General features: G+C 41.3%; 1 long non-coding RNA gene across 1 annotated transcript; it reads right to left on the bottom strand.

Annotated features, from left to right (window-relative positions):
* Positions 1–6,570: 6,570 nt before the first annotated feature.
* Positions 6,571–9,093, bottom strand: LOC129146689 (uncharacterized). Its single transcript, XR_008553720.1, has 3 exons — positions 8,852–9,093; positions 6,823–6,909; positions 6,571–6,594 (listed from the first exon to the last, which is right to left on the bottom strand). It is a non-coding gene; the product is annotated as an uncharacterized LOC129146689 (long non-coding RNA).
* Between the last annotated feature and the right edge of the window lie 1,116 nt (positions 9,094–10,209).

Here is a 10,209-nt window from a genome sequence, read left to right on the forward strand (position 1 = left end):
AGGGAGCTGATCCTCAGATGCTAAACAGCAAACCCAAGAACACACAGCCCATCAAAAAGACTGGATGTCTAGGTCTGCTTGACTCCTAAATTATGTGCTTTGCAATCTGCTCTACTGTTTTCTAAAATGAGTGAAATTTTGAAGAGATTGGTAAGACTAGGGTGAGTCAGAAGACAGGAAAATCCAGGAGGAAAGAAATGGTCACTTAAAGCAAAAAGGAATAGGAGTAAGGTTTATAATATCCTACTCTCTGCTCTTCTTCCCTGTTAAAGAGGTTGTAAGGACTGCTAGGGGAGGGGACTGAATACCCTCATTTGTGGGTTACAACCAAGAGGGATAAGTAGGTACTGTAGTAATTTCCTGGTACTAAACCTGAGGCTCTAGCCAGGTCTATAAGAGAAAGTTCTGGAAGAACATTCCAGTGACTAGCAGGAAAAATCTGTGTTGTTTGACACCCTGCCCTAGACATTCAGCAGTCATGGATGCTGCAGGTGTAGAGCAATAGCCATCTGCTTCAGAAGCTGAAAGATTGAAAGGATGCTTCTGAATGAAAGGCTCCTAGAAAGGATGGGAGAAATAATCCAAGAGAAGAGACAAAAAGAATTGAATCAAGGAAGCATGATTCAGTACTACGAGTCTGGTGAGTGTAGGAGAAAAAGATAAAATAAACTCTGCTTCATCGGGTTCCACAGACAGATTGAGGCATATACACCTTGACAGTGAAGTTTGAGGACCCTCATTCTCAAAGGTCCCTTTCCAAGGGACTATGAAGGGCACTGACGATGTATTCATATGATCATATGATTGGTAAAACTTGGGGTGGGGGGCAGAGATGTTTTAAATGAAATTGGTTGAAGTTGATCACCATTCCAACTTCCCCTTTGCCTTACTTCCCCATTCATCAGGGAACCCTGGAATGTCCATGGATCTTTCAGGGTTCTGACTACAGGGACTTGGAGTTGGGGAAAGCTTTAATGTATTGACAATGGGACCCATTAAAAAAGGTTAATATGATTTTCAGTCATTTCTGTGACTAGTCATTCCTTGCAGGAATGGCTTCTGGGAATCTATCTGATGTTGTGCTGACTTACTCAGCATCATAACACAAAGATGCAGAGCCAGAGATGGCACCCAGGCATGAATAAGCTCTCCAGTGATGGGTAGGGAAGTATCTGGATAGTGGGTAACAAAAAAGTTTTACAATGTTTGGAGCTCGATTTCATCTAAGACAATTCCAATCATCAGATGAGTAAAGCTGAAGCAGAGGATTTGGCTCTCATCAATGCCTCAGTAGGACCCAAACATGTCTGTGTGTGAAGTTGGTGGGTTTTAGTCAATATAACTATCAATAATAATAGACAAATTCTGATGATCTATGGTAAAGACTGAATTATTTTGATATTTTCTCTATAGAAAATGATATTACAAAATAGCTGTTGTGAAGAAGTGATCAAAGGGCAGACAGTCAAAAAAATTGGGGGGAAATATATTATAAAGGTGTTTGAGGCAAATCAATGATAAAAAACACTGTTAGGACTTTTGTGATGCTTATAATATAGCCAACTTATTAAAGTTATAATAGGGTAGCATAACCCATTACATCTTGGCTTCCCTGAGAATTAGTGCTTGGGAACAAATTCAAATTAATTATCTGGCTCCATGATGGCAGGATTAACCTTTAAAGTGGATGCAATGACCATGATTTACATAATCTATTCAATCATTTTTCAATAGAGTTAATATTTAGAGTTAATATTTTGGTTTCTTTTCACATCCTAACTACATATTCATATTTGTATCTCATTTTGAATTTGTTTTTTTGTATTTCTTCTCTTAAAGAAGGCCTACAAGATTGAGTAAGCTTCAAGCACCACATTAGCTGGCCCCACCCCAACTAAGGGAATTCAGAAGAGATATTAGCAAAGGTTTTCCAACCATGGGGAGAATTCCCTGGGATCACCATGTGATGAGGAATTTCTTACTAACCCAGAGGGAGAGAGTAACATGGCTGTCAGTTGATTTCCTATGGTGGAGGGGGAAGGAGACTAATCAGTCAGTATCTGTGGATGTTTACAAGCATAGGCTATGGCAGTGGATAGTTGAAGCTGTAAAAGCATCTGAAATGGTCTCTTCCAGCCAGTAATCTGCAGGTGAGTGAGATTTTCTGTTTGAAGCAGGAGGGCAGTTCCAGAATCTTTGAAACCAAACCAAGCCTGGCTTCTCAAGAAGGGATGTGACACTCAAGAAAATTCAAGGACAAGGAGGATGTATAAGGAAAAGCTATGTCCTAAAATTCTGGAGAATGTGTACCTCTAACCCCATAATGCACTATGTCCTTCAATGGCTCTGAGGAACTTTTGTTCTCAAAGCTATGACAGTTGTTTCTTCCAAATTCTATCAGAGGCAGACATACAATGACATCCCTAATAGGGTACCATAACCCATTACATCTTGGCTTCCCTGAGAATTAGTGCTTGGGAACAAATTCAAATTAATTATCTGGCTCCATGATGGCAGGATTAACCTTTAAAGTGGTTGCAATGACCATGATTTACATAATCTATTCAATCATTTTTCAATAGAGTTAATATTTAGAATGCAAGTGGGGAGAAATAAATTATATCTTATTGCTTTGCATGAACACCAGGCTTAGCTCACAAAAGAATAAAATTAACATTATCTAAGGTATAGAACATATCAGGTGCCCAAAGAAATAAATTAGATCACAGGTATAATTAACAACACTTCTAGAGTCTTCCTGTAATATACATTCATCCAGAAAGTAAATAAACAATGACAAACATGAGGAGCAGATTTCATCCATCTCTCTCCTCCTGGGAGCCAAACAGAGACCTCCTGATCTGATAAGTCCTTGTAAGATATTTTATGGGTATGTGTAATACACATTGAGATCATTTCTCTAAGGATCTACAGGGATTATATGTCCAATTGAATAAACAGGCTTAAAATAGCCAAATAAAATTTAATTTGAATCTCTTATACTTCTTATCTGATCATTCCCTTCATTTAGGTTCCATTATGGGCAGGACACGTGTGCTTTATTCTGATTTTTAACGAAACAAAGTCTTAACATCTGTTAAGCCTTTAACCGGAATAGTCTATTCTCTATTCCCAAGGAATCTGGTGCTCTCAGAGCTGTTGTTTGAGGAATCAAGAGTTCTTGGAGGGTGTGCTTAGGGAGAGATGGCTTATCTGAAGTGAACTGTCTGAATCTAAAAATTCTGAAAATTTAGATTGCCCCAAGAGAATGAGACAAGAAGAGGAAAATTGGAAAAACAGAAACTGTGTCGTATTTACAAGTTTCCATAAAAATTTCATTTTCCAGGACCTCCCTGGTGGTGCAGCAGTTGAGCACTGGGTTGCAAAGCTGCGCGCAGCCTCTGCAGCGCCGGTTCGATCCCCGGCCGCCGGGCAAGGGTTCCACATGGCGCACAGACCTCTCCTGCCGCCCGCTGCTCCCCTCAGCAGTGTACTTCAGTCCTTCTGCCTATTCTGCTCCCCGCTCTGGCTCACCCTCCCATGCTTCTGACTGTACCCAGTGCTTGTATAATAAGTAAATTTAAAAAATTAAAAAAAAATTCATTTTCCATTAAATGAAAGTACTGCCTGTGCATTTGCAAACACAAGGAGAGAAGGAGGATTCCAAAAATATGCAGGACTTCTCTCTCATGAAGTATAGAGTGGACAGATCAGGAGCCTGGAAATCGAGACAGCTGGGTTTTAGCCCTGAGCACCAATTAACTAATGGATAGCCCTGAGCAAACACACATTACTCCTCTGGGTGAGCAGGGTCCTCTGAAAAACAAGGGCTACATGGTACCTAGCTTATAGTACAGTATTTACAGGTGGCCCAGCCTGTGTTTTCAGTTCAGTCCTTATTAGCTGCAGACTCCAAGCAAGACATTAAACTCTTTAGCCTCACTTTCCTCATCTGTAAAATGGAGCGATGAATAGAACCTACCTCATAGGATTGCAGGCCTGATTAAATAAAATAAATGTAGCAAGCATTAGCACACAGTGCTTGTAACAAGGGTTTGATCAAACTTGTCTCTTATTAGCTATTATAATCTAGCTCTAAGATCTCTCTAGCTATAGCATCCTGTTATTCTAATTTCATGATATAAAGGTAGAAAACCCATAGTTGGGCAATATTACAAATATTAAGTCTGTAAATTATGTCAATTCATGAAAACATACAGATAATATTGCATAGAAGAAGGAAGTTGGAAATAGTTAATTTCAGTGTATATATGTTTTGGGTAAAACCGAGAGGCATATTGACAAACAATGGAAGGAAGTCCTCACTGAGTCCGTTCAAATATTACATTATCCTTTTTTCTAAAGTTGTTTGAGAGTTCAACACTCACTTAACAAGAAACTGAAACTATGATAAGTGATTTTGCTTCTCTTCTTTTTCTATGACTTTCTCCCAGATAAGTAGAGATTGCCATTTAGGGGTACAGTTAGTGCTCGAGGGCCCTTGGAAAATCATCCTGCCAAGGTGATGGATCTAGTTGTTTTGTGGCTCATCTTGTAGTTTTTTACAAAAAGCTTTTCAAAAGAGAAAGATGGTCAGTCCCTTCTAGTGGAGTTCACTGAACATCTATTCTCAGAAAATGTTCCTATTAGCTCTTCTCCAGCTCAGCCTCAAGCATTTTAAGAAAAGCCCATAAAGGGAGCCTACCCATAAATTAAGCAGAGACACTCTTCATCAGACTTCAACGTTTTACATCTTGAGTTTGATTGGGACAAGACGTTGTGCAATCCCACTGCCATTTCAGTGCACTGGGGAGGGAGAAATCAGCTGTTGAATCCAGAACAGGCTCAGCTACCCTGAAAGGAGACTTTAAATGCAGGGTCCCAGGTTTCTGGATCCAAAGTTAATGATCTTTCTAACCTCCCAGAAAGCCCCACCATGTAAGGGCTCTGTATTACTCTGATAATGATCAGAATAACAAGAACTCTGCTCTTAAGTGTTCTCTGGACCTACACACTGTGCAGAGCCCTGGACACACTTATGTTTAATTTTCACAACAGTTCTAAATGGTAATATGGACCCCATTTTACAGATGAGGAGCTAGAGGCTTAGAAAATTTAAGAAACTAGCTCAAGGTTACAGTTCTGGTGTACATGAGTGATAGCATTAGAAATGCCTTCTACTTGGTTCCAAAGTGCACATGGTGCCCAGCGGCTGCTGCCACCTCTCACTTCGCCTGTTGATGGACTGATCCTCTGTCTCCACCCCCATTACAGCTGTGTCTCCTCTTCTTTGGAAACGCCCTATTGTGCAGGGCTTAGGGTGTTTTCCCCAGAATGGGTTCCTCAGTCAGCCAGTAGTTTGATTGCTTGTTTTATTCCCATCATTGTGCTGAGATTTAAAAAAAAAAAAAAAAAAAAAACCGTTGTATTTCTGGCCCTGTCATTTTCTAAAAATAATGTATTTGAGGAGAATTAATAGACAGGTGAGGTTTTTAAAAATTGAAAGTCCATCCTTAAGGAAGAAATTCCTTTAAAAAATTCTAAACCAAAATGTGTGTGTGTGTGTGTGTGTGTGTGTGTTGGTGTCTGTGTAGAAGAAATAAAATGTTTTCAATTTATTCCCCAAAATGCCATCAGCAATGGTGAGTAATATTGAGGCAAGAGGAGTCTATTGCTCTTTATTCCCCCAAAAGAAGAGATTTGAAGAAACATGGGCAATATATTTATACATGAATATATTTATATTCCAATATATTTGGAGCCTCCAATATATTTATACATGAATTCTTGAAGAGGAGAAAAGGACAGATCAGTCAGGCTCAGTGCACTTGAAACTATCACATCATATAGCTCTGTAGAAGGCATCTCTGCTACAGCAGTAACTCCTTTTCCTCCAATCATCTCCCTCATATTATCCTTCTTCCCCCAACCTGCCCGAGGAGTATGAAAATACAGCAGGGAATCAGCCAGGTCAAGGTCACTACCCACATGCTCCTTGGAGTCAAGGTGTGGAAAGATAAATGGACAAAACCCACTTTAAAATATATTTACCCCATAAAGTGACAGCACCATCTCTTCCTATGTTTGGGGATAGCACCCTCAGAGAGGACTGGTGTCTTTTTCTCTTTTCAAGGGTTAGTTCGCCTATTGTCATTCACAGAATAGAAAACAATACCAATAGAAGGAGATGGCCTTTTGTTCCTCTATGTCAGTCATGTCAGTTGGGGGTGCTTCTTTCATATCAAGGAGCTGAGGGTGGGGAGGAATGATTTGCCAATGAAGCAAGCATGAGGCAGGAATAAATTTAGTTTCATGCAACTCAAAAATGAGCTTCTCAGCACTTTGGAGTTGAATCTCTGCCAAGTTCTTCAGGAATGTTCTTGACCTTAAGATTACCTGTTGGAACCAAGAAAGGTGCTCCTTTTCCTTATAGACAATGACTAATTTATGTAGATGAGGGACATACTGTTCTCAGGCTAAACATCTTGTCCCCGGAGTATTGGGGGATCCATAGAGTGTGGCCTTATAACTGTGAACTCTGAACAAGTGCAGACCTGAATTCAAGCCCTTCATTTCTTCTCACTTCAAGGTCCACTGTGATGGGGAGAGAGAACAGAGGTGTCAAGTACAGAGCTACTTGTTTACATCACAAAGTACAGATCTTTAGGGACAGCAGTCAGGTTGGAGGGAACAGGAAAGGCTTCTCCCATCAATATTTTAAAGTCTTCGTTATATTTTGGAGATGTAACAATGGAAATTCTCTAAGATTCTCTGAAATTTTGTTCCTTCATTTGTGAAATGGAAATAACCTCTTCTGCTTACCACATAAGAACAATCTACTTGAACAGGAGTTGCTAATGTACAAGGATCATGTTCCCGCAAGTTTTTCCTCCAACTTTTGAACAGTGCCTGGCAGAGGAAATACAGAAAAATATCATTGTTGAGTGAATGAGTAAATGAAGGAATGCGCACATGAGCAGATTGACAGTGATATAATATGAAAAATTCATGAAGTCCTCTCCATTGTTTGTAAGCATACTCTTCTCCAAATGTAATAAACTCTAGGACTCTTCCTTTGGCATAATTCAGTCTATAAATTAGCTCAAGGTTTGATTCAGAACTTTTGAATTAACAGTTTTTTGTCAATTCTGTTTTACCCATGGCATGCCAATGCTAATAGAAGCCTGTTTTTTTTTTTTTTAAAGACTGGGTGACTCATCAACTTTCCTTCAGCTGAGCAATAGTGTAATATCCTCACAGGCCTCCAGGTAGGGGGAGGATTTCCATGTGCCTTATTGACAGCTCAGGGGGCAGCTTTATGAATTTACTTCCCCCCTTGCCATACATGTTCCTCTAGCCCTCCCCTGCACTGCCCTTCTAGAAATAATTATTCTCCAAGTATTAGTAGAAATAGGTGCTTTTAACAGAAAATACTAATAAAATTTGAGATCCCAGTCTCAGGTGTGGTTTCCCTCAAGACAAGGAGCAGGAACTTCCCATTTGAGGCAGGGAGGGAGCAGGGGCTCAAGTTCCCTGTCACATCCCTAGGGGAAGTGTTAGCCTCAACCTTTCTGACAGTGGCCTGGGCCATGTGAGTCTCTGCAGGCAAACTGAGGCATGTTGTGTCCATATCCTCAAGGGAAACAGACATGAACACATAAAAGTTACTCAGGACCCTCATGCCTCAGTTTATTGTGCTTCCCTTTATTGTGCTTTGCAGATATTGTGCTTTTTACAAACCAAAGATCTGTAGCAACTGCATCCCACAAGTCCATCAGTGCTATTTTTTCCAATAGCACGTGCTCACTTCCTGTGTCGATATCACCTTTAATTAAGGGATATACATATATATGCACTCAGAAGCCAAAAACTCTGTGTGACTCACTTTGCCAAGATATTCACTTTCTTGCAGAGGTCTGGACAGACCCCATAAGATCCCTGAGGCATGCCAGGACTATAGCACAGCTCATCTTAATGGACAGCAGAATGGGCTGGAGTTGCCAGGACCAAGAGCAAAGGCCAGAGTCTTCAGGGAAGACTTTGGGAGAAAGTGGAACTTGAAGCAAGAGTCAGGGGAGAAGGGTTGGCCCAGCCTTGCAGAGAGGGTAGATCCTCTTAGTGGATATGCTGAAACAGGGTGAGAGAACCAAGATCTAGGCACGAGGTCAGCGCTGCGAGGGCACCAGACCAGAGCTGGGGAGGCAGCTTCCACATGGAGGCAACAGGGCTCCATACCAGTTGTGGGCAAAGTCAATGGGCTGCCATGGCCCTGGGTTTTCCTTTACTGACAACCTTTCCTCCCTCAGACAGTCATAGGAAGGTTCATTAAGTAGTATATGTGAAAGTCATTTGAAAATTCTAAACTGTTACTCAAACACTATATGCTATTATTATAAGAGCAACAGTAAGGAATAACGTTGGCACCAGTGATGCTAACAGCCAACTCAATGGTAGAAAGTGGAGCTTTCTAGACTCCATCCTCTGAGGTCAACTTGACCGTAGAAGGTGGAACTTTACAAAACTCCCGCTGAGTAGGGGCTGATGGGAAATAAGGCTGGAACTGGGGCTTTGAGCAGTTAAATGGCTGGGACTGTTGACCAGATTGACTACCCGCTCTAGGTAGTTAACTGCTGTGCTTCTGACAATTAAGCTGCTGGTGAGGAGGGTGTCTGTGGAAAAGCCACCAGCTTGCCACATGTGGCTTTGGCTTGGTCTTGGTCTCTGTTCAGCAGAAATTCTCTGGGGCAGTACAGATACAAATGGCCATGTGCCAGCCTATGAATATTCTTCCCCCTCATCTTCCTTTTTCTCACCCCTGTATAAATGGTGTTATTGTTATTTCACACTGTACCTGCTTTGGGGTTGTGTCCTGCAATCTTAAGCATGCAAGTGAGGACCTACCAACTGGGTCTTCCTCTTGTCCCCCACCCAGCTTAGCTCTGTTTCATTATCATTGTTTCTTAGGAAAAAGATGGTCAAAAAAGCAGATTGGACACAGATCAGGAAAGATATAAAATGTCAAGCTAAGAAGGCTGCTGATTAAAACTGAACTTCATAAATGGAAGGATCAGGAAGAGCCCTAGTTAGGCCCATCCTTTGACTCTTCCTGCAGACCTCACCCATCTCACCCTAGTTGGGAAATGAAAGTTCCTCTCTGAAGGTATCAATGATGAAGTGTTTTCTCCCTCCCCTTCACACAAAGCTAAAAAGGAGCAACTCAGTTAATGTGGTCTCTCAGAATTTCTCCAAACCTTGAGTCTAAGAGGCAGTGTTGCCTAGCAACAGTGGTGATGTCAGGCCAGTCTGAGTTCTGATTGGCCATCTCAGATTCACTGCTGAATTTGGACTTAACTCTCCTTTACCCTCATTTTTCTCATCTGTGAAGAGGCACACTTTCATGTTCTCTAAGGGTTTGTCAGACCCTCTTTGGGGATGTTTCTGAGGACGGGAGTGGAGGGCACCCAGGGAAGACACTAAGTGCTCCAGGAAAGACAGATAAAACATGGAGAGCATGCTGACAGCCATGTAACTGTCCACAACCAGGTAGACACTCATCTAATCATCCAACAGACACTGAGAACATTCCAAATAGATGTTGGTGAATGATACAGAGCCTTTGCTATCATGGATCTCAATCTCATGGCAAAGTCAAATAGAGTGTTATTGTGAGCATAACAAGTGCTGGGAATGTGGAACACATCTACACCAGTGCTTTTTCCAACATTTCTATACTGTGCTCCCTGGTATATCTTTTTTACTCTATTCCCTGAATTACTTTACTAATCAAGAGAATTTGGATACATTTGATCTATTTTCAGAAACATGGCACTGACATTAAGTATATCAAATCTGCCCAACCATCACAGTTCTGATACCCTGGAGGGGCATCTTCCCTACCCTCCCAGGTGAATTGTGGATTCCCTGAGAACCGTTTCCTGTGCTATGATCCCATGATGCTCTATCTTGGTCTCTGCTGGCTGCTCTGCGGGGACATTATTAAACCCACTTCCAGAATACTATGCTTCCTTTTTTCTTGCTCTGCACCTGCTACTTGGCAATGTCACACCTTTCACCAGTATCCAAATTTTGTTGGGAAAATTCCCTATATCCTAGGGTAGATATTAATATAGACTCAACACTGACAGAGAAACAAATTATCAACCACCCACTTGGATTTAATCAGGAGAATTCATGCCCAAAGCCAATGAG

Source organism: Talpa occidentalis, unplaced genomic scaffold (genome assembly GCF_014898055.3).
Source record: "Talpa occidentalis isolate TD23 unplaced genomic scaffold, MPIMG_talOcc4v2.1 talOcc4.4, whole genome shotgun sequence".
NCBI lineage: Eukaryota > Metazoa > Chordata > Mammalia > Eulipotyphla > Talpidae > Talpa > Talpa occidentalis.